This window comes from Stenella coeruleoalba, assembly GCF_951394435.1.
Source record: "Stenella coeruleoalba genome assembly, chromosome: 2".
Taxonomy (NCBI): domain Eukaryota; kingdom Metazoa; phylum Chordata; class Mammalia; order Artiodactyla; family Delphinidae; genus Stenella; species Stenella coeruleoalba.
In genome coordinates this window covers 152,680,812-152,705,794 of record NC_137147.1, presented here as the reverse complement: position 1 = coordinate 152,705,794, position 24,983 = coordinate 152,680,812, and the positions used below count along the sequence as shown (strand labels likewise).

Sequence of the window (24,983 nt, the reverse complement as noted above, 5' to 3'; positions counted from 1 at the left end):
GAAAAAATTAACTGAGTATTTTGCATGTTCTAGGTACTGTGCTAGGCCTGAGGATGTGATGATGAGCAAAACGACATAGTCCCTGTCCTCTTAGAGACCGAATCTAGTGAAGGAATCGCTTCTGATCAAATAATTGCACAAATAAATAACAACTCACAATATTGTACAACAGTAAAATGTGTTATGCCATGAGGCTTAGCTACGGGGAGTGATTAAGGGAAAAGGCTCAGGTTAATTTTCTAAGGAAGTATTATTTAGCTTAGTTGTGAAGCGTGAATAAAATGTAAATTAGGAAGCTGAGGTGTTTTCTAAGTAGGGAGAAGAACATTTGAACTGACCCTATGGCAGGAGGGGAAAGACTCATTGGGGGTTAGAAAGTCATGCAAGGGGAGCTGGAGCACAGATATTGAGACATCTGTTTTCTGGGACAGGAGGCACATTGCTCTGGGATAGTTACTCTGGATGTGAATGGGAGAATAGAGTTGATGCTTTTATTTCTTTTCATTCTGCAGACTTCTCATTGCTACTGTAAAAACTCGTTCTAATATTGGTAATAGCTTTCAGAGTTGCTTGGTGATCTCTATATGCTTCTTAGAAACAATAGTCCATTTATAGTCAAAAAGTAAAGGAACTGCCATATTATTCATATAGCTCTTTTTAAAAGAGTAAATTTACATCCATGATTTTATGTCAATAAAAGGCATTTCATTTTCCAGATGACTCTGAGACAAGCAAAGCAAATATAAATATTCTGGTTGACATTAAGGTTGGCCAAATCTCTGCAGAGATTATATGTTTTATAGGAAAGGAAGTCAACATGCTTAAACATCCATTATCTCAGAGCTCTCCAATCTAATAATTTCTTCAATGGGATATCAACTTTCTAAAGGTCAGGAAAAATTATAACTATTTATGACTTAATCTTCTCTGGGCTCTAAAGGACTCAAAATGCCTGCCCTGTCACTCTGTCATGTAGGCAATGGCTGGATCTGTAGTGCTTTGGGTCCATACAGATGGATATATATGATTAATGGGGGTGTTATGGTCACCTCATATTTTCATGGCACTTAAAATTTTCTAAAGCATTTCCATATTTTTTATTGCATTGAGTCCAGTTTTAGAACCAGAACAGACTTTAATGATTATTTAGTTTAAAGGTGTTGTTAACAGAAAAAGCAATAAGCTTGGACAACTGTGTTCAAATTAAAGCTCTGTAATGTACTAGGTAAGTGGCTTTAGGCAAGTCACATAAACTGTCTGTAACACAGTCTCCCCATTTCTACATGGAGCCTATCTAGTACCAAATGGGTGAGGTGACTTGAGTAATAATTGAGGGCACATATGAAAAAGGTTCCCAGGAGGTGTTTAATCTATATCAATTAGAAATGCAACACTTGTTCACACACAAACTAAGACAGGAAAATATGCAAGTAAATGGTCCCCACCCATACTGGCTTGAGTTTACAGGTGATGGGATGGAAGGGAATGGGGGAAAGCAGCTTGTTCAAGACAACTTCCCAATAAAATCCAGGTCTCCTGACTCTTGGTCTTTCATATTTATCTCCATTCCTATCCTTCTCCTTTGGAATTTCTTTGCCTGCCTATGTTCTCTTCTTTAGGGATTTATTCCTTTCCATATTAAACAGAAAATAAAATAACAACATCCATGAGTTTTACTAACATGACCGTCTGACCTCAAACTACCACTCTTATGTCTTACAAAAGACATCTCTAACCATAAACTATCAACTTACAATAATAGAGCATGTAGTACTGCAGAGGGAAAAAAACTAAATTGGATATCAGGGCATCTAAGTTTTAGTCTCTTAATTTCAGTGATTAACTGTGTGATTTTAAATAAGACACTTAACCTTTCTATGCCTTATTGAAAAAGATGACATTGGACTGGGATAGAGCTAAGAACTTCTCAATACCCTTAATATTTTGAGAATCTATATATGATGTAATAGAGTGTTCATTACTCACCGGAAGCAATTAACAACAGTGAAATGCACTTATATAGTTGTGATTTACTAAGCCATTGTATACATTGTTCTGGAGATTTTCTTTTTTTATTAAAATATTTCAACAGTAGGTAGATTGGGACTTCCCATGGGAATTGATTATTCATTTGTATATATACATTTGTGAATTGCAGCAGGAATAAAATACTACCCTTTCTACTCCTTTACTGAACTACGTTTAACCTATAAGAACCAAATCAAATAATATCATTTCTGTGATACTTTCCCACTCACCCAAGTGGAAACAAGCACACCCAAAGTATTTAGTTATACCATCCACCAGGAATCAGTGTGGTTATTTATGTGTCTGTCTCCTATACAAGACTGATGTATCCTCAGGATCTAATTTACAGCCTGGCACAAAATAGATCCTCGATAATTATTTGCTGAATTTAAGAAGAGTAGAATAATTTAGTAAGCCTACCTGTGTCTGTCACTGAATGTGCTAAAACAGAGCAATTTTCAGATTATTCTAAGATTGGCTTCATTGCATATTTGACTCTGTGATGTTTATGGTGGAAACAATAATGAAGAGGCTTGTGACAACCTGAATAGCCACCAGCCTTGATGACTTACGGGAAATTGCCCCTGTGACCTTTGACTGACCTTAAAAAAATGACTGTGCACCCCCACGCATTGCATTTCCCTTCAGTATTAGCTGTCGCTCATGTAGCTCACATTGTTTATTTGTTTTCTGGTGGAAACTATTAAAATGTAGAACTGCAGAGAGTAGAATTTTGTTGAAAAAGATGAGCCCACAGAGCCCAAGGCACATGGAGGGACAGTGTGGTTCTTCCTTGGAGTGGAACAATCACACGGAGAATCTTCTCTTGGTTTATAAGTCCTCCATAGCTGCTTCTCAGGAACTCTCCCCCTACGCTGACCAGAGAACAGATTTGTAGAACTTTTGCTAGAGTTAATTCACAGCAGATTGGTAACCAATAGCAGTTTTGGAGCCAAGTGGATTATTATAGGTTACTCGTAAAGCTTATTCAAGAGAGGCAGCATGACATAATTCAGTGACAATAGACTGCATTTTTTCCAGTTCTGTCGTTTACCAGCTGGATGAACTTGCAGAAGCCACGTCACCATTTTGAGACTCAGCTCGTCATTTATTAAACGCAGGTAACGATCCCTTCCTTTCTCTTTTATGGCATTGCTGGTGAGGTTCAATTTAGAAAGTGGATAAGTGTTTTGAAAATGTAAGATGTTATTATTTACCTCCTCCACTTATATCTTAACTTCATGGATGAAGAAAATCATGACAGACGGTACTATATTTTGAGCTTATGGTTGAGGCGAATTTTAGTTGGGATAATTTGGGCAAAACACTGGTTTGTGATCTTGTGCTTAGTTTAACCTAGATAATTATTTAACTTTCACTGCAAATTTAGAAAATGATGTGCCATACATACAGAAAATTTTAAAGCAAGAGATATCCTTTCTTAATCCCAAAGAAAGCTATGTTTAACTTGACTAAACCATAGACGTTTGAACACTGAATCATCTGAATATTATAACAATCAAAATACGACTTCTTTAAACACAAGTAAATAGACTTGATTTTAAAACACATTAGTGGTTTTACTTAATTCAGTCTTGAAGATGGAATGTTATTTGTCAACTACGTGTTAAGGGTGTATAGCTATATGTGTTTGGGAGCCTGCTTATAACTAAGAATCCCAAGGTGAGATGAGAACCTTTCAGTAGAAAATTGTGCTTTCACAGCTGTTCTGGGCCAAATATTGAATCAGAGTATGATTTCAGTCAATGGTTTTTATAAAGAGAAAGTAGCACTTAGTTTCATGGGTAATATCCCAGAACAAATGGAATTTGTTTGCATTATTCTGCTTTTTCAGTGGAGGGGATAAATGTCACCCAGTGATTTGATTAGGTATTCACGGACTTTCATAGCAATTACATTAGATTCTTATTTCAGATAGTCTCTCATAGGGTAGAAATTTTCCAAAAATAATGATAAAGCACATCATATTATATCTTTTCATGTTACAAAAGTTAAACACTGCAGTCTACAAAGAAGAGACAAAAACAAGACACGTTTGTTTGGGGCCTGTCAAGATTTCAAACCCCAAAGGGTCTGTGTTTGACAATACAGCCTCTCCTTCCCAAGGGAAAGGCTTGTTTTCTCTGTGGCTTTTAGCATTTGCCACACACGTGAAACTGGAAGGACTCCTGAGGGAGGAGAAAAATCTCATTTTAGAGCTTTGGTACAAAGCCCCTTCGTGGAACAGGGCAGAGTGTTTTTGCATTCTAAATTCTGGCTTTTCTTGAATTCCCTGTAAAGGCAGACTAGCTCTTTTGTTTAGATTTTAAACATATAGCCCGCCTGGTAAAATTACAAGCTCTGAGAGTCTGGCTGCCTCATTTAATTTGTGGTGTCAGGGGAAACAATCCCCAGTGAAAATATTAAACACCAGACTATTATTTACCAGTGATGCTGGCTCTGAGCCTAATCTTCAGGTGTCTCCAAAAACTATTTTTTTCAAGAAAGATCTTCCTTGTTTAGATCTGATGAAAAATCTCCATGCCTGACCAGATGCTTTGTGTTTGTCAACATTCCTGACTGCGTCTGTAAAGTACAAAATGACATCACAGACCAGGCTTCCTTATCTGAATCCAAGGACCTGGTGCCCTTGGCTGGGACCCACAGGCATTGGGGTCACACCTATGGCAACACAAAGTATTTTAAAATGACACCTGTCTGAGAGCTTATAAGGCATATTTGTAAGAAATAAAGGCATTTGACCAGGAACAATACTATTGTTGATTCAAACAAGATGGTTTAGTTGTCTTTTTTCTTTTTTTTTTTGATGGGGAGTTATGAATCTTACAGACATTAAAGCAGAGGTATTTTTGAAGGAGGTGGCCATATAATTAATTGTGGACAAAATGACCATCTTGAAGGGAGGGTCTCTGATTGTGAGGGAAAAAAAAAAAAAAAACACCAAAAGCAAAAGCATAAGATTTGGAATAGCAAGCCCTGGATTTGAATAATGGCTACATGACTGTATGATCCCAGAGAAACCACATTACTCCTGAGACCTCAGTTTTCTCAGTGATAAAGTGGGAATCATTTTTTTGTGTTTTATTCTATGGATCAAAATAAAATGACATGATGTATTTCAAAGTGTTCTATGAATATTAAAGTGGTAAGATATTACTATTATTATTATTACTACTAAAACTATTGGGAGAAGAAGGAAAGAATGGAGAGAAAAAAATATAAACATTTGTTGTATCCGGTGTTCCATAATAGATATTATGCTATCCATTAAGAATATGAGGACACATGATACAGTCCTTGACCTGAACGAGCATGCCTGGTAGGGGAAATTGCCTTGTAAAAATATAATTGCAAGGCAGTGTGGTAGATAGAATAATAGAGATAGATACTAGATCCCAGAACGGAACCAAAAATGAATTGAGTAGTTAGGTTTGAGTGAGTCTAGAAGGACTTTCAAAGGAAAGAGACACTTAATCCTTTGAAGCCTGAAGGATTAGTGGGAGTTTCCTCCTACCTCCTGTGGGGATGAGGGTATTCCAGAGAGATGGGCGTTGGAGGAATGAAAGAGCAGGTCAGGTTCAGGATCTGCTATGCCTGGAGCTCTGCTTCTATGTGGGGTAAACAGAGTGAGCTGAGGCCAGACAGGGAAGCAGGTGGCAGGTTATGGAGGGTCACTTTCCCTCAGGAAGCCCTTTCCTCTAGAGAAGGGCTTTAAGCAGGTAAGTGGCATCCATTTATTTAAGCTACTATTTCTATTGCATTTTCTGTGTGCTAGGCATTGTTCTAAGAGCTTTATACATGTTTATTTCATCTTCATCACAATCAACTGAAGTAGATATTATTTTTATTCCCATTTAACTTCTGAGGAGAGTGAGGCAAAGACAGGATAAATTACATTCCCAAGATGACATGGCTAGTAAGTGATGGAACCAGGATTCAACCCAGCTTCTGACTTCCACAGAGTTAACCACTCCAGTACGCTGCCACTCAGGATTAGTTCCCTGTTTTAGAAAGATCACCCTTGGTCCTGGGCAGGGGATGGTTTGGGGAGGAGGTGAGGCTATAGGCAGGGAGACCAGAGGGGACAGAGATGTAAAAGTCAAGACAAGAAATGATGCATCAGTCAGGTAAGACAGAGGGAATGGATGGGTTCAAAGGATGTGTTTCGTGGTAGAACTGATAGTAATTGGTGTGGCTGATTGTGGAGTGTAAGGGAGAGAGAGTTAAGAATCTCAAGTTTCGGGGTAAGTGATGATTCCATTAACAAGATAGGAAAAACCTAGACTAAGAATGGGAGGAGAAATATAACTGACCGTGTGAATTTTGAAGCAGCTGTGGAATGTGCAGGTGGCCAGGTACGGACCACAGATGGTTATAGGGGCTGGAATTCAAAGGCAAGGTCTAAGTCTGAAATTTAGATTTAGGAGTCATCACAGAAGCTGTGAATATATATGTGAATGCCCAGGGAAAGTTTAAATGGATCGCTACTGATCTGATCCAGCTTAGAGATGGAGATGTTTGAGTTTGCCTCTTTTGGCGTGGAGTGAGAAGAGCAAAGGGTTTGGAACAGAACGCTAGGGAGAGCCAGCTCTCGTGGTGTCTTCAAGAATGATAGAATGAGCAGAATCCTATCGGCGTATTCTGCCTGCAGTTAGTTGAAATTAGGCATATGTAACTGCTCAGAGTTTAACAACTGCAGAAATAATAGTTTATAAAAAGGAAGGGATAAATCATGTCTGCTTGCTGAACATTTTAGCGCAGCGATAGAATGTCTGACTATTCACAAGGAAAGTTGTCTTTAGACTCCCCTGGGAAGACACCGGATTATATCTGCTTTTAGCTCTGTTACGAGAGAGTGTCACTGTAGGCGCTTGCAGTTGGGATTTATAACATAGTGTGGTTTACAGTGAATGAGTTTCTCGGGGCAGGCTGAGGTGCATTACCGGAGGCACTGCTGCTTTCACAGAGTACTGGGAGGTCGAACTTAACTGTTTTATCCATTGTATGAGTAATCTTCACGTAAAAAAGATTTTTTATGTAGGTGGATTTCAGGAATAGGTCACGCCCTTTATGTTCTGTTTGGGAGGAGTCACACTGAAACTCAGCCTGGACAAAAAGGATGAGGATTACTTCATGGCAGGAGTCATTAATGACAAGGATCACACTCCATGTTTACCAGGAGGTTTTATTGAGAGTTTACAACATCGTGCCACATTATTTTGAAATGCCACTGAGTAAAAGGATGTTGCCAGAGACTTTCTGGATGAGTGTACCTACCCTAAGTAATATTAAAACATCTAATACTGACATTTAGAATGACAGAGGAAGAAACCATTTCTGATTAGAAAAATTTAAATATTTAGATATATACTTAACTGTGTAATGGAGCAGCTTAAACCCAAATGATTCTTTCAGGTGCATGTAGTGGGGACAGACTACATTAAATGGGGGCTTTGCTCTCCTTGTACTGACTACTCAAGAATTATAAGAATTTTAAGAGTAAAAGTTCTATGCATTTGAGTATGTCAAGTACAGTACATTTGATTGTAAACAATTTAAAGACAGACTGTCTCCGTTATAATAACTGTTAGGTTATCTGACATCATACCCATTGGAAAGTTTTAGAAACCAGCATTTTCCAACTGTAGCTCTTCATTCTAAAAACTGGTTTCAACACTACAGCGAAAGGAAACAGGGTAGAATTTCTATGAGAAATGTATCAAAAAAAAAAATGAGAGGCTAATGGTGACATAGAAGGGGAGGAGTGTAATGTTATTTGTTTTAGTTATCTATTACTATATAACAAGCCACCCAAGATATAGAGGCTTAAAACATTAATAGTTTTATCAATATTTCTTACCATTCTGTGGGTTGGCTGGTGATCCTTCTGCTCCAGCTAGGGTTACTCCATTGGCTGCATTCAGCTGGCAAATGGGCTGGGCTAGAATATCCAAGACTACCTCTCTCACATGTCTGGGGCCTTGAAGGTGACTGTCAGCTGGGCTACTTCTGTTCTCCAAGGTTTTATATGACCTCTTTTTCCACTTAGTGCCTTATCGTCCAAGGTTTCTCCACATGAACACTCTTCCCAGCAGGAGAGTATGGGCTTCCTTATAACATGGCAGTCGAGTCCCAAGAGAGCAAAAGTGGATGCTATCGGTCATCTTAATGGCTAGGCTCTGAACTCACACATGTCCCTGCCATTGCATTCTGTTGGTCAAAGTAAATCACAAGGTCAGCCCAAATTCAGAGGGAGGGGAAATAACCTCGACCTCTTGATGAGAGGAGCCGCCTGTTGCTAGAAGGATGGGTGGAATTGTTGGTGGCCATTTCTGGAGACAACCACATCATTAAAAATACATTTTCTGGGAAGAGGGCCACTGCGGTTCCTTCCAGGGCAGTGGTGAACTAAATGTCTAGAATACTGATACTAAAAAAGAACTGTATTGGCTCATCTGTACTGGGAAAAAATTGCTTCTCTGTAGACTTGGTTGGATTTTATCTGTATCTTTGCCTTCTGAACTCAAACACTATATTTATTACCTGACAGAACGGATATAATGGATAGATTTTAAATTGTACTCTAATTTCTTCCTTTGCCAATTACTGAGGAAATGCTGAATGTTAGGTCAGTGCTGGGAAACATTTGAACAATGCAAACACAGCTGCTGCCCTTGTGCATTTTACTTCTGAGATCTTACGATACTTTTTCAGTGTTAAGATTTCTCAAGCAATGAACTGAAAGTAAAATTTAAACCCAAATAAAATTATTGTCAACCTCTGCAGAGAACACTTTGTCATGGTGAATGAAAAATACTATCTAGTTATTGTTTAATGGGTTTTTCCTAAATTGAATGTGCCTGATTGGAAAGGGCACTTAATCAAGAGGTTTCCCGGGGAAAGAACCAGCAGGTGACAACTGTCTAATGCCATTTGATGACAATGACTTCTGCTTAAGTGAGATGAGCTTTCCATGTCAGGCAAGAAGTTATTTTTTTTCTTTTGTTTATTAATCATAACCTGTGTATTACAAAGTATATGCATGTGTGTGTGTAAATTGTCTTTGATGCCTTGTTCTTAATCATATACGCTTTCCCGTGTGACTCAAGGTGAGGGGTTGATTTACAGGGCACTCAACTTCTGGCTTATGTGTCTAGCCTAAGCTTTAAAACACATTGTTAAGACAAATAAACCAAGGTATACACGTGGGTGAGTTTTGTGGAAGATTTTGGGATTCTTCTCCTAGGAAGGATGAAATCAATTGAGTTGTGTTTTGATAAAAACTATTTCCTATTTTGCTAATAGGAAGTATGCCTCATGTCACATCTGGCATGTACCCTACAAGTAGAGTCAGGTCCCTGGCATTATGATGTTGTCATTGATTCATGTAGTGGAATAAGGTCATTTACTAAAATGGAGATGATCAACTTGATCATTTGTTAACATCTGGCCCAACATCAGTATCAGTGTTTTTAACCATCCACAGCATACACCTCATGATGCTCTTAATTTACCGTATACTAAGTGCTGAATTAACAATGCTGACCTCAGTTAAATGGCAGACAAAATTGCTTCATGTTGAGAATACTATTCATAGATACTCTGTTCTACATTGTAGTCTGTGTCTATAATTCTGTGATGTTAAAATTAATGCAATTTGTCTAACTGCAGGTGCTCAATAAAGACTTGACAATGTTAATAGGAGGAGGAACAAGGGAGTGTTGTTTACCCAAGACAATTAGATCACTTGTCTTCATGAGACTCTTCCTCACCTGGACTGCCATGACTTCTATCTCTGCTCATACTGTTCCTAGCAATCTAATAAGCTTTTCTTCTGGGTGGCTTTTTCTGTCTTTTCTTCCTACCACTTTCCTTTAAATATTGGAGTTCCCTTAGCTTCTGTCCTTCAACTTCTTTTCTTTTCTTTCTTTTTTATTTTTTTGATTTCACTCTGTGGGTACTCTTCTGAGGATAAGCTGGTAACTCCCATGTATATTGATCATCAGGTTAGATCCCTTTTCAGAACTTTAAAACCCAGATATCCAACTGTATCCTAAACATTTCCATCCAATTGTTAGAGAAGAGTCTCACAATTAAACATGTCAAAAGTTCACACTCATTAGCTTTCCCACCAAACCTTCCCTGTTCCCATGCCCTAATGCGCATGACTGGTGCTGACATTCACTTAGTCATCCAAGTCCAATGACACCCGTGGGAATCATTCCAGATGCACCCTGTTCCTCATCTCTTCTATCTCATAAGTGGCTGAACCCTGTTAATAATTTTTCTGTAAAATTCTCCAATAGCAGTTCCTTCCTTCCTCACCAACTCTAAAGCTACTGCCACCGTTCAGATCCTCATTGTCTCAGCCTGGACAATTATAATAACAACCTAACTCTTCTCCTTGCCTCTAATCTCTAGTCCACACTGTCCCATACTCCCCTACCATGAAGACTTCATAATGCAAAAATCTCATTACTTTATGGCCCTGCTTAATACTTTAATAGCTGTTGTCTCCAAACATTGTAGATAATGTACCTCATCAGTAAAGAAAAAACTTAAACATATGTTCCTAACATATGTATATTTATTCACTTATAAAATAACACCATGTATTACTACATAAATATATTTCATTATAAAACATATACACAAATAGAAATTAAGCATCAGATTAAAATAAATATAAACACATTCTAATTTTACTTCCCATGCTCCAGCACTGGGTATAATAGCACTGGTGGTGGATACATCCCAGAAGTACACCTCTGAGCTATTGGATAGTTCCAAAAAATTTTTTTTAAACTTCTTTATTGAAGTATAGTCGATTTACAACATTACGTTAGTTTCAGGTGTATAGCACAGTGATTCTTTTTCAGATTCTTTTCCATTATAGGTCATTACAAGAAATTGAGTATAGTTCCCTGTGCTATACAGAAGGTCCTTGTTTATCTATTTTATATATAGTAGTGTGTATCTTTTAATCCCAAACTCCTAATTTATCCCTCCCCCACCTTTCCACTTTGGTAACAATAAGTTTGCTTTCTATGTCTCTGGGTCTACTTCTGTCTTGTAAATAACTTCATTTGTATCATTTTTTTTTTAGATCCCACATATAAGCAGCATCATATGCTATTTGTCTTTTCTGTTTGGCTTACTTCAAAAAGAATGAAATAATGCCATTTGCAGCAACATGGATGGACCTAGAGATTATCATGTTAAGTGAAGTAAATTCCAAAGTCTGTAGTAAGTCTTACATGGTCTGGTTTCTCTCTGCTCCTCCAGCCATTTGCCTTAACACACTCGGCACACTGTGCATTAGTCATGCTGAACCCCTGCATCTCCCTGACAGCACCATACCATTGCATGCCTCTGTGCCTTTGCTCCCTCTGCTATCCCAGCTTGGATTACCTTTCCCAGCCTTGTCTACTTGGTGGCCGTTTATTGAACGTTCATGGCACATATCCTAAATCTTTTCATCATTGAAGTCTTTCCTGCAATTTTACCGAACAATATTCTGTACAGAACTTCTGCAAGAAGATCTACACAATCTCACTGCACTTGCTTGTATCTATAATTGTCTACTGATACATGACCTTACACTCTTTTATAACAGAGCTCTTTTATCTGTTGACCTAAAACAAATAGACTGCGAGTTATTTCTCTAGCAAAAATGGGTTTGTTTGGGCTCAGCAAAGAATTGTAATTCAGGGTCTGCAGTGATGGTGAGCTATGTACAAGTCCCTACACAACAAGGAGAAGAGAACTCTTTTCAAAAGGGGAAAGGAAGTTGGGAGGGCTAGAGTAAACAAAGAGTCCATTGGAGGAATTGAGAGTTCAAAGTATAGTAGCTTTTCATTGGCTAAGTTGTGGCAGTCTCTCATTGGTGGAGCTCTTGCCAAGCAAGAGGAGGAAATCTTTCTTCTTCCTGTTGGACTCTGCTATTGTTTAAGGGCATGAGAGTCCATACACTTCTGGCCTCCTGACTATTTTAATTGAGGTTTCTGATTATTAATTTTTACATTTCCCACTTTTGATCAAGATCTTTCTCTGAAAGCATCTCTGATCAAGAATTAGGTTTTCTGGTTTCAGTGACTTTTTGTCCTTCAATGGCAGAAGGAACTTTCCTGGGCATAATGTCCCACATTCGAGGGAAAGTGTGCAGGTTGAAACCTATTGAGGTCACATTTGAGTAACAAGGAGGGCTGAGGGGGAGAGCTCTTAGGCAGTTTTTATCTAAAGTCCATATGTTAACAAGATTATAGACCCTGGAGATCATTTGAAACATTATGTGACCATCAAAGGTTTGGCAATAAACTTCCAATAGGCCTGGTCTGGATATCTTGGGAAAACTGTCTGATCAGATGTCATCTGCTTCAATTCTGGGAAATCTTCACTTTCAGGTCACTGGACGACATGCAGGTCCAGTCAGGGTTCTTTCTTTAGCTGTGTCACATGAATCCAAGGCTCTATTCCCTTGAGTTTGGCGGCACGAGGGTTGGTTAGGGACCTTTCCAGCGACGTTGAAGAGAGTCTTTCTGGGGGTGTCTTTTTCAACAAAGTCTGCAGTTTGCAAAATGCGATGCTCAAGGTCTACATCTCTCAAGAACACACTGTGAAAAGATTGCTCTACCAAAGCATGGTTGTTTTAAATAAAGGTAATTAGGCCTTTGCAATATTGAACTATCTCTTTGTTTATTAGTTGGGGGTCAAAAGAGGCAGGAGCCAAGTACATTGGGTGTTCTGTAACTATTTCAAAGGATGAGAGTTTATGAGTTCCAAAAGAGGCAGATCTGAGATTCAGAGAGATCAATGGCAATGCTTTTGGCCAAGGTAATTGGAGGGCTTCTACAAATTTTGCCAGTTGAGCCTTAATAATGCCATTAGTGTGTTTGACCAAACCAGAGGATTGAGGGTGGTAAGCACAGTGAAAGTGTTTTAAAACCGGCCAGAGAATTCAGACTTGTCAAAGTACCTGACCAGTAAAATGGGGTCCTTGATCACTATGATGTTTGAGAGGAATTTCCCAAGTAGAGATACTCTTTTCCACAGAGGAGGCAGTATCCTGTCTGCCAGGGAAGGCTTCTGTCCAGTGAGAAAACGTACAGATCATGACTAAAACATATTTATATTCATGAGATGGAGAAAATTGTATGAAATCCATTTGCCAGAACTTGAATTGTCCATTAGACAGTTTTAAACGTCTGGGAGCAGGGTTCCCTGGATCGTGTTTCGAGTAAGTGGGACAAGTGAGGTAGGCATGTTTTCTTGCCTTGTTAATATTTGTTTTCCCATCAATATTGATTAATGATGCTATCATTTTATCAATAAACCAGTTGTTTAATGCATGTACAGTGATTAGGAGTGGGAATGTTGGAGTCTCCAGTAAGACTGGGTTGTTAGTTGGTCCAAACCAGAGCTTTCTCTTTTTATCAAAACAACTGTTGAATTTCCAGTCTTATTCTTCATTTTCTGAAACTAATTGTTGGGCTTCCCTAGCCAGTTTTTCTAAGTTATCATTTGGGGAAATATCCCATGGACCATGACAGAGGTTTGACTGCTTTTGGTTCCTTTAAGGGCAGCATTCCTTGCAGAAATGTCTTGACTAAAGTTATTATATATAATAAGTTTTGAAATTGGGTTGATTGATGCCTCCAACTTTATTCTTCTTTTTCAAAATTGTTTTAGGTATTCTAGCTCCTGTGCTCTTCTTCTATACACATTTTAGAATAATCTGATCTATATAAAAAATTCTTGCTGGAATTTTGATAGCAATTGTATTAAAACTGAGCATCAATTTGGGGGGAATTGGCATCTCTACTGTGCTGCATCTTCTGATCTATGAACATTGCATATTACTCCATTTATTTAGATGTCCATTGATTTGTTATATCAGTGTTTTGTAGTCTTCAGCATAAAGTTTAATACATGTTTTTTGGATTTACACCTAAGTATTAAAGTTTTTGAGCAACTATAAATGGTATTATATTTTTAAAATTTGATATCCTCTATACATTACTAGTATATAGAAACATTGTTTTTGTTTTTGGTTTTTTTTTGCGGTATGTGGGCCTCTTACCGCTGTGGCCTCTTCCGTTGCGGAGCACAGGCTCCGGATGCGCAGGCTCAGCGGCCATGGCTCACGGGGCCCAGCCGCTCCGCGGCATGTGGGATCTTCCGGACCGGGGCACGAACCCGTGTCCCCTGCATCAGCAGGCGGACTCCCAACCACTGCGCCACCAGGGAAGCCCCAGAAACATTGTTTTTTATAGAAAACTGATTTTTGTGTATTCTGCAACCTTGTTTAATTCACTTATTAGTTCTATTAGGTGCTTTTTTTGGTAGAGCCCTTGAGATTTTCTACATAGACGATCATATCCTTTGTGAATAGGGACAGTTTATTTTTTTTCCTGTAAATCTGTAGGTCTTTGAATTACTTTTTTTTTTTTTTTGGTCTTATTCCACTGGTTACAAGTTCTAGCACCATGTTGAATAAGAATAGTGAAAGCAAATATTTTTGCCTAGTTCCCAATCATAAGGGAAGAGCAGCCAGTCTTTCACCATTAAGTATATTGTTTGCTGTACATGTTTTTAGATGGTTTTTATCAGGGTGAGGAAGTTCCCCCTCTATTTCTACTTTTCTGAATTTTTATTATGAATGAATGTTAAATTTTGTCAAATGCTTTTTTTTTTTGCATCTACTGATATGATATGTGATTTTTTTTCCCTTAGGCTGTTAATATAGTGGATCACATTGGTTAATTTTCAAATTCTGAACCAGCCTTGCACCCCTGAAATAAATACTAGTAGGTCAGTGCATATAATTATTTTTACATACTGCTGAATTCTGTTTGTCTATATTTTGTTACTTTTACATCTAAATTCCTGAGGAATATTGGTTTCTAGTTTTCTTTTTGGTACTCTCTGTCTAATTTTGGTATCAAGGTAATCTTAGCTTTGTAAAGTGATTTGAGAAGGATTTACTGGTAGAAATTACATAGAATTGGTGCTAATTCTTCTTTACAGGTGTGGCAAAATTCTCCAGTGAAACCATATTAAGTTTTTGGGAAAATTAACTTTTTTTTATAAGTTTCTTATTAATAAATTTAATTTCTTTAATAGTACAGGGGTATTAAAATAGTTTATTTCATATTCAAAGAGTTGTGGTAGTTTGTGTTTTTTGAGGAAGTGGTATATTATATCAAAGCTGTCAAATTTATGGTGAAAAGTTTTTCAGAGTATACCCTAATTATTCTTTTAATGTCTATAGAGTCTGTAGTAATATCCTCTGTTTCATTCTTAATGTTGGTAATTTGTGTCTTCCTTTTTTCTTTTTCTGTCTTGCTAGAGGTTCGTAAGTTTTGTTGATATTTCCAAAGACCAAGCACTTCATTTCACTGATTTTCTCCATTGCTTTTCTTTTTTCAATTTTATTGAGTTTTTGCTCTTATCTTTATTACTCCAGTCTTTCTGCTGACTTTGGGCTTACTTTGCTCTCCTTATTCTAGGTTCATGTGGTGGGAGCTTAGATTATTGATTTGAGACTTCTTTTTGATTGCATGCATTTAGTGCTTTAAATTTCTCTCAATCCTGCTTTAGCTGTTTCCTGCAAATTTTGATATTTTATATTTTCCCTTTTACTCAGTTCAGTGTACTTTTAAAATTTCCTTTGAGACTTCTTTGACACATTGACTAAATTGTGTTGTTTAGTCTCTAAGTGTTTGGAGATTTTCCTGTTATCTTTCTGTTATTGATTTCAAGTTTGATTTTATTGTAGATGGAAAATACATATATATGACTTTAGTTCTTTTAAATTCATTGAGATTTACTCTACAGCCATAATATAGCCAATTTTGGTGTATGTTCTATGGATGCTTGAAAAGACTGTATTTTCTGCTGTTATTGGGGGGATTGTTCCACAAACATCAATTAGGCTCTGTTAGTTGATGCTGTTGTTGAATTCTATTTTTTTTTTTTAAATTCTATATATTTGCTAACTTTTTTGGCTACTTGCTTTATCTGTTGTTGGTGGAGGGTGGATTAAAGTCTACAACTAAAAATGAGTTTGTCTATTTCTACTTTCAATTCTATCAATTTTTACATGAAATATTTTGCAGAACCATATTTGGTATGCATATGTTTAGGATTGCTATACCTTCTTGGTGAATTGACCCTTTTACCTTTGTGTAATGTCTCAGTGTCTGATAATTTTATTTGCTCAGAAGTTTACAGTCCTATGTGATATTAATATAGCCACTTCTACTTTCTTTGGATGAATGTTTACAGTTATTTTTATCTATCTTTTTACTTTCAACCTGCCTATGTTGTTATATTTGAAATGAGTTTCTCATAGACAGCATATAATTAGGTCATATTTTTTAACCCACTCTGTCAACGTGTCTTTTAATTGGTACATTTAGATGATTTACAGTTAATTGTTTTATATTTATTATGAATGGCTTATTGTAAGATAACTTCAGTCTTCCTAATTGTTGTGTTTCTTAAAGCTCTTAGAAGAAAAAATTGTTATTTTATTATTTGGATGATTTAATTTGTTTGGCTCGATTTTTAAAAAGTCATGAGCACAGAACCTAGTAGGTTGTAATGAAAGTTCTAGCTAGTTATACTTAGATTATGAGCAAACAAATGGAAAACGCACTCTTTTTTGTTTCTTATCTTTATACATGTAGGTATAAAACTTGGTCTCAAGCTTATAGTGATCACTTCTGTGCAGTCAGTCATCAACTATCCATATGCCCTGCTCTGGACTCTTTAATCTACGCTCTAATTAGTTCCAGGACTGTACATTGCCCCAGACTTGAAAAGTGAAAATGTGGAAAGGAGGTAGATAGAGGATTTTAGACTCTAAGCTCCATTAAGGCAGGGGCTGCATATTTTTTTTTCACCACTTTATACTTACGGCATAGTATTGTGTAGCCCATAAAAGACATTTGATTGATATTTGTCAAATGAGTGAATGAAAAAATGAAGTAGAACTGATTTATTAACCCTCAGCTCAGTAACAGTCCTCAGTTGTTAGAATATCCTTTCTTGCATCTTTTGTCTATACCCAATCCCCAGCCTCCAAGGCATATTTCAAAGACCAACTCCTTCACAATATTTTCTGAATCTTCTCCCTGCTGGAAGTAGCTAGTCTCTCCCTTTCCTGAAATCTTACAGTTCTTCATAATTCCACTGATCACTTGCTACTTCTTGTTGGAGATATTTATTCACATGCCTTATTATGATCTTGCAGCTTTCTTTATTTTCTAAAAAGGGCATCTATGTCTCTTTGATCTTGTCACCACAGCCCTTGATACAGTGTTTTGTATGCCTCAGAGACTCTCGTTGAATGCCTACTGCAGAAAATCGGGGCCACATGAGGTGGTTGTTGCTATTGTCTGGGACTTGTTCCGTGATGATGATGAGGGATTGTCAGGGTTAGAAAATGACCCTTCAGGTTTCACTGCAAAGAACAGATGGGCAGAAAATTATCTTGAACCAAAACTCATGTTTAGTATCACAGTGACTTTGTCTTCAGAATTATATCATGACATAAATTTTGGAAAGTGACAGCCAGTATCTTCTGAATAAAAAATTAGCTGTAGTTTTAACCTTGTCAGTGGGATTTTTTTGCTATGTAAATTCAGTAGTGAAAGTACCTGAATATATTCTAAAGCTAAATAAGAACTAAAAGTAACAAAAAGAGTAGGCTGAGGGTTCAGACCAAAACCAAAATCTTGACTTAAAAGTATTTTCCCTCTCAAAAACTACCCAGGTAAGATCTACCTAGACTTTCTAACATAATAAGTCTTATTTGCTTATTCTTTTCATTTTTAACTTTTTATTTATTTATTAATTATTTTTTTATATATACAGCAGGTTCTTACTATATTTTTAACTTTTTAAATTACCAGTTTCCTGAATGTTATTTTCTGAAGTTCTCATTTAAAGACAGGAAAAAGAAATGATACTGCTTTCAGAAGAAAGTGGCCTATTGAGAAACCTTTACCAAAGAAAGAGCCATCATAGGTACTAAAGACCAACAGAAGTAGACTTATTATACTCTAGCAATCTAGGGCCACAGTCCTTTTATTTTCTGGGGTCTTAAATTAAAAAAAAAAAAGAAGCAGGAGGACTGAAATGATTCTAGAAGGATATATAGGAATCAGGCAGGTAAAGAAATAGCCTTTCAAGGAGAGGAAATAGGGAGAGTAAAGCCACATAGCTGATACAGAGTATGATATTTAGAGACGCCTTAGGCTAAAGTCAGAGGCAGGGGAATGATAAGGAATGAGGCTAGCAAGATGAATTCAGAGCCTTAGATGTTGTGCTTAAAGATCTTGGAATTGATTCTTTATTAAACCATTAAAGGTATTGCCCATTAATCCGGTCATCACTATTTTTTTGTGCTAGGCGCTGTTCTCGGAATTGGGGATATAGGAGAGGGCAAGACAGTGTCTTCCCTACAGGCACTTAGACTCTGGTGAGGGGTACAAAGAAATGGATAGGCGATTAAAATATAATGAATACATTATCTTTGTCTGCATTGGGGAAGTTTAGCCCTTTTAATGGAGTTACGGATATTTTAGATTGCTCACACTCGGTTCAGTTTGGGGATGGCTACAGGCTGGCAATGTGAGATGCTTCCAGAAATAAGGTAAAATACCTTCTGCTACATAGCAGGTACTTGAATGTCCTAAATCCTAGGCTACTTCCTACTTGTTGAAAGGGAGATTGGCAGGTGTTTTTAAAAATTAGCACCTGACTAAGAATTATTCATTGAGGTAACCCAGGAAATTCATACAAGTGTCTTCTGGTTTTGTCTGTGGCTTTTTTTTTTCATAGTAAGTTTTTATTTTTTAACATCTTTATTAGAGTATAATTGCTTTACAATGGTGTGTTAGTTTCTGCTTTATAACAAAGTGAATCAGTTATACATATACATATGTTCCCATATCTCTTCCCTCTTGCGTTTCCCTCCCTCCCACACTCCGTATCCCACCCCTCCAGGCGGTCACAAAGCATCGAGCTGATCTCCCTGTGCTAGGCGGCTGCTTCCCACTAGCTATCTACCTTACGTTTGGTAGTGTATATATGTCCATGCCTCTCTCTCGCTTTGTCACAGCTTCCCCTTCCCCTTCCCCATATCCTCAAGTCCATTCTCAAGTAGGTCTGTGTCTTTATTCCTGTGTTACCTCTAGGTTCCTCATGACATTTTTTTTCTTAAATTCCATATATATGTGTTAGCATACAGTATTTGTCTTTCTCTTTCTGACTTACTTCACTCTGTATGACAGACTCTAGGTCTATCCACCTCATTACAAACAGCTCAATTTCATTTCTTTTAATGGCTGAGTAATATTCCATTGTATATATGTGCCACATCTTCTTTATCCATTCATCCAATGATGGACACTTAGGTTGTTTCCATATCCGGGCTATTGTAAATAGAGCTGCAATGAACATTTTGGTACATGACTCTTTTTGAATTATGGTTTTCTCAGGGTATATGCTCAGTAGTGGGATTGCTGGGTCATATGGTAGTTCTATTTGTAGTTTTTTAAGGAAGCTGGATACTGTTCTCCACAGTGGCTGTATCAATTTACATTCCCACCAACAGTGCAAGAGGGTTCCCTTTTCTCCACACCCTCTCCAGCATTTATTGTTTCCAGATTTTTTGCTGATGGCCATTCTGATTGGTGTGAGATGATATCTCATTGTAGTTTTGACTTACATTTCTCTAATGATTAATGATGTTGAGCATTCTTTCATGTGTTTGTTGGCAGTCTGTATATCTTCTTTGGAGAAATGTCTATTTAGGTCTTCTGCCCATTTTGGATTGGGTTGTTTGTTTTTTTTTTTGTTATTGAGCTGGATGAGCTGCTTATAAATTTTTGGAGATTAACCCTTTGTCAGTTCCTTCATTTGCACATATTTTCTCCCCCATTCTGAGGGTTGTCTTTTGGTCTTGTTTATGGTTTCCTTTGCTGCACAAAAGCTTTGAAGTTTCATTAGGTCGCATTTGTTTATTTTTGTTTTTATTTCCATTTCTCTAGGAAGTGGGTCAAAAAGGATCTTGCTGTGATTTATGTCATAGAGCCTTCTGCCTATGTTTTCCTCTAAGAGTTTGATAGTTTCTGGCTTAACATTTAGGTCTTTAATCCATTTTGCACTTATTTTTGTGTATGGTGTTAGGGAGTGTTCTAATTTCATACTTTTACCTGTACCTGTCTAGTTTTCCCAGCGCCACTAATTGAAGAGGCTGTCTTTTCTCCACTGTATATTCCTGCCTCCTTTATCAAAGATAAGGTGACCATATGTGTGTGGGTTTATCTCTGGGCTTTCTATCCTGTTCCATTGATCTATCTTTCTGTTTCTGTGCCAGTGCCATACTGTCTCGATTACTGTAGCTTTTTAGTATAGTCTGAAGTCAGGGAGCCTGATTCCTCCAGCTCCGTTTTTCGTTCTAAAGATTGCTTTGGCTATTTGAGGTCTTTTGTGTTTCCATACAAATTGTGAAATTTTTTGTTCTAGTTCTGTGAAAAATGCCAGTGGTAATTTGATAGGGATTGCATTGAATCTGTAGATTGCTTTGGGTCGTAGAGTCATTTTCACAATGTTGATTCTTCCAATTCAAGAACATGGTATATCTTTCCATCTATTTGTATCATCTTTAATTTCTTTCATCAGTGTCTTATAATTTTCTGCATATAGGTCTTTTGTCTCCTTAGGTAGGTTTATTCCTAGATATTTTATTCTTTTTGTTGCAATGGTAAATGGGAGTGTTTTCTTGATTTCACTTTCAGATTTTTCATCATTAGTGTATAGGAATGCCAGAGATTTCTGTGTATTAATTTTGTATCCTGCTACTTTATCAAATTCATTGATTAGCTCTAGTAGTTTTCTGGTAGCATCTTTAGGATTCTCTATGTATAGTATCATGTCATCTGCAGACATTGACAGCTTTACTTCTTCTTTTCTGATGGATTCCTTTTATTTCCTTTTCTTCTCTGATTGCCGTGGCTAAAACTTCCAAAGCTATGTTGAATAAGAGTGGTGAGAGTGGGCAACCTTGTCTTGTTCCTGATCTTGGTGGAAATGATTTCAGTTTTTCACCACTGAGAATGATGTTGGCTGTGGGTTTGTCATATATGGCCTTTATTATGTTGAGAAAAGTTCCCTCTGTGCCTACTTTCTGCAGGGTTTTTATCATAAATGGGTGTTGAATTTTGTCAAAAGCTTTCTCTGCATCTATTGAGATGATCATATGGTTTTTCTCCTTCAATTTGTTAATATGGTGTATCACGTTGATTGATTTGCATACATTGAAGAATCCTTGCATTCCTGGAATAAACCCCACTTGATCATGGTGTATGATCCGTTTAATATGCTGTTGGATTCTGTTTGCTAGTATTTTGTTGAGGATTTTTGCATCTATGTTCATCAGTGATATTGGCCTATAGTTTTCTTTCTTTGTGACATCCTTGTCTGGTTTTGGTATCAGGGTGATGGTGGCCTCGTAGAATGAGTTTGGGAGTATTCCTCCCTCTGCTATATTTTGGAAGAGTTTGAGAAGGATAGGTGTTAGCTCTTCTCTGAATGTTTGTTAGAATTAGCCTGTGAAGCCATCTGATCCTGGGCTTTTGTTTGTTGGAAGATTTTTAATCACAGTTTCATTTTCAGTGCTTTTTGTTGGTCTGTTCATATTTTCTATTTCTTCCTGATTCATCCTTGGCAGGTTGTGCATGTCTAAGAATTTGTCCATTTGTTACAGGTTGTCCATTTTATTGGCATTGAGTTGCTTGCAGTAATCTCTCATGATCTTTTGTATTTCTGCAGTGTCAGTTGTTACTTCTCCTTTTTCATTTCTAATTCTATTGATTTGAGTCTTCTCCCTTTTTTTCTTGATGAGTCTGGCTAATGGTTTATCAATTTTGTTTATCTTCTCAAAGAACCAGCTTTTAGTTTTATTGATCTTTGCTATCGTTTCCTTCATTTCTTTTTCATTTATTTCTGATTTGATTTTTATGATTTCTTTCCTTCTGTTAACTTTGGGGGTTTTTTTGTTCTTCTTTCTCTAATTTCTTTAGGTGCAAGGTTAGGTTGTTTATTTGAGATGTTTCCTGTTTCTTAAGGTAGGATTGTATTGCTATAAACTTCCCTCTTAGAACTGCTTTTGCTATCCCGTAGATTTTTGGTCGTTGTGTCTCCATTGTCATTTGTTTCTAGGTCGTTTTTGATTTCCTCTTTGATTTCTTCAGTGATCACTTTGTTATTAAGTAGTGTTTTATTTATCCTCCATGTGTTTGTATTTTTTACAGATCTTTTCCTGTAATTGATATCTAGTCCCATAGCATTGTGGTCGGAAAAGAAACTTGATACAATTTCAATTTTCTTAAATTTGCCAAGGCTTGATTTGTGACCCAAGATATGATCTATCCTGGAGAATGTTCCATGAGCACTTGAGAAAAATGTGTATTCTGGTTTTTTCGATGAAATGTTCTATAAATATCAATTAAGTCCATCTTGTTTAATGTATCATTTAAAGCTTGTGTTTCCTTATTTATTTTCATTTTGGATGATCTGTCCATTGGTGAAAGTGGGGTGTTAAAGTCCCCTACCATGATTGTGTTACTGTCATTTCCCCTTATGGCTGTTAGTATTTGCCTTATGTATTGAGGTGCTCCTATGTTGGGTGCATAAATATTTACAATTGTTATATCTTCTTCTTGGTTCAATCCCTTGATCATTATGTAGTGTCCTTCTTTGTCTCTTCTAATAGTCTTTATTTTAAAGTCTATTTTGTCTGATATGAGAATTGCTACTCCAGCTTTCTTTTGGTTTCCATTTGCATGAAATATCTTTTTCCATCCCCTTACTTTCAGTCTGCATGTGTCTCTAGGTCTGAGGTGGGTCTCTTGTAGACAGCATATATATGGGTCTTGTTTTTGTATCCATTCAGCCAATCTGTGTCTTTTGGTGGGAGCATTTAGTCTATTTACATTTAAGGTAATTATCGATATGTATGTTCCTATTCCCATTTTCTTAATTGTTTTGGGTTCATTATTGTAGGTCTTTTCCTTCTCTTGTGTTTCTTGCCTAGAGAAGTTCCTTTAGCAGTTGTTGTAAAGCTGGTTTGGTGGTGCTGAACTCTGTCAGCTTTTGCTTGTCTGTAAAGGTTTTAATTTCTCCATCAAATCTGAATGAGATCCTTGCTGGGTAGAGTAATCTTGGTTGCAGGTTTTTCTCCTTCATCGCTTTAAATATGTCCTGCCAGTCCCTTCTGGCTTGCAGAGTTTCTGCTGAGAGATCAGCTGTTAACCTTATGGGGATTCGCTTGTGTGTTATTTGTTGTTTTTCCCTTGCTGCTTTTAATATGTTTTCTTTGTATTTAATTTTTGACAGTTTGATTAATATGTGTCTTGGCATATTTCTCCTTGGATTTATCCTGTATGGGACTCTCTGTGCTTCCTGGACTTGATTAACTATTTCCTTTCCCATATTAGGGAAGTTTTCAACCATAATCTCTTCAAATATTTTCTCAGTCCCTTTCTTTTTCTCTTCTTCTTCTGGAACCCCTATAATTCGAATGTTGGTGCATTTAATGTTGTCCCAGAGGTCTCTGAGACTGCCCTCAGTTCTTTTCATTCTTTTTTCTTTATTCTGCTCTGCAGTAGTTATTTCCACTATTTTATCTTCCAGGTCACTTAACCATTCTTCTGCCTCAGTTATTCTGCTATTGATCCCTTCTAGAGTATTTTTAATTTCATTTATTGCGTTGTTCATCATTGTTTTTTGCATCTTCAGTTCTTCTAGGTTCTTGTTAAATGTTTCTTGCATTTTGTCTATTCTCTTTCCAAGATTTTGGATCATCTTTACTCTCACTATTCTGAATTCTTTTTAAGGTAGACTGCCTATTTCCTCTTCATTTGTTAGGTCTGGTTGGTTTTTATCTTGCTCCTTCATCTGCTGTGTGTTTTTCTGTCTTCCCATTTTGCTTATCTTACTGTGTTTGGGGTCTCCTTTTTGCAGGCTGCAGGTTCGTAGTTCCTGTTGTTTTTGGTGTCTGTCCCCAGTGGCTAAGGTTGGTTCACTGGGTTGTGTACGCTTCCTGGTGGAGGGGACTAGTGCCTGTGTTCTGGTGGATGAGGCTGGATGTTGTCTTTCTGGTGGGCAGGTCCACGCCTGTTGGTGTGTTTTGGGGTGTCTGTTGATTTATTATGATTTTAGGCAGCCTCTCTGCTAATGGGTGGGGTTGTGTTCCTGTCTTGCTAGTTGTTTGGCATAGGATATCCAGCATTGTAGCTTGCTGGTCGTTGAGTGAAGCTGGGTGCTGGTGTTGAGATGGAGATCTCTGGGAGATTTTTGCCGTTTCATATTACGTGGAGGTGGGAGGTCTCTGGTGGACCAGTGTCCTGAAGTTGGCTCTCCCACCTCAGAGGCACAGCACTGACTCCTGGCTGGAGCACCAAGAGCCTTTCATCCACACGGCTCAGAATAAAAGGGAGAAAAAGTAGAAAGAAAGAATTAGTAGAAGCAGAAAGAAAGGAGGGAGGGAGGGAGGGAGGAAGGAAGGAAATAGGGAAGGAAGGAAAAAAGAAAGAAGATAAAGTAAAATAAGATAAAGTAAGATAAAATAAAGTTATTAAAATAAAAAAATTATTAGGAGAAAAAAATTAAAACAAAACAAAACAAAAACGGACGGATAGAACCCTAGGACAAATGGTGGAAGCAAAGCTATACAGACAAAATCTCACACAGAAGCATACACATACACACTCACAAAAAGAGTTAAAGGGGAAAAATCATAAATCTTGCTCTCAAAGTCCTTAATTTGGGATGATTCGTTGTCTATTCATGTATTCCACAGATGCAGGGTACATCAAGTTGATTGTGGAAATTTAATCTGCTGCTTCTGAGGCTGCTGGGAG

General features: G+C 37.3%; 1 protein-coding gene across 1 annotated transcript in view; it reads left to right on the top strand.

The window, feature by feature from the left end:
- The window catches only part of UNC13C (unc-13 homolog C), a 739,526-nt gene that overhangs the window by 65,533 nt on the left and 649,010 nt on the right, over nt 1-24,983 (top strand). The window contains exon 3 of the mRNA XM_079913745.1: nt 3,070-3,149. The gene's annotated coding sequence lies outside the window, so the exon portion shown is untranslated. The remainder of the gene's footprint in view (nt 1-3,069; nt 3,150-24,983) is intronic.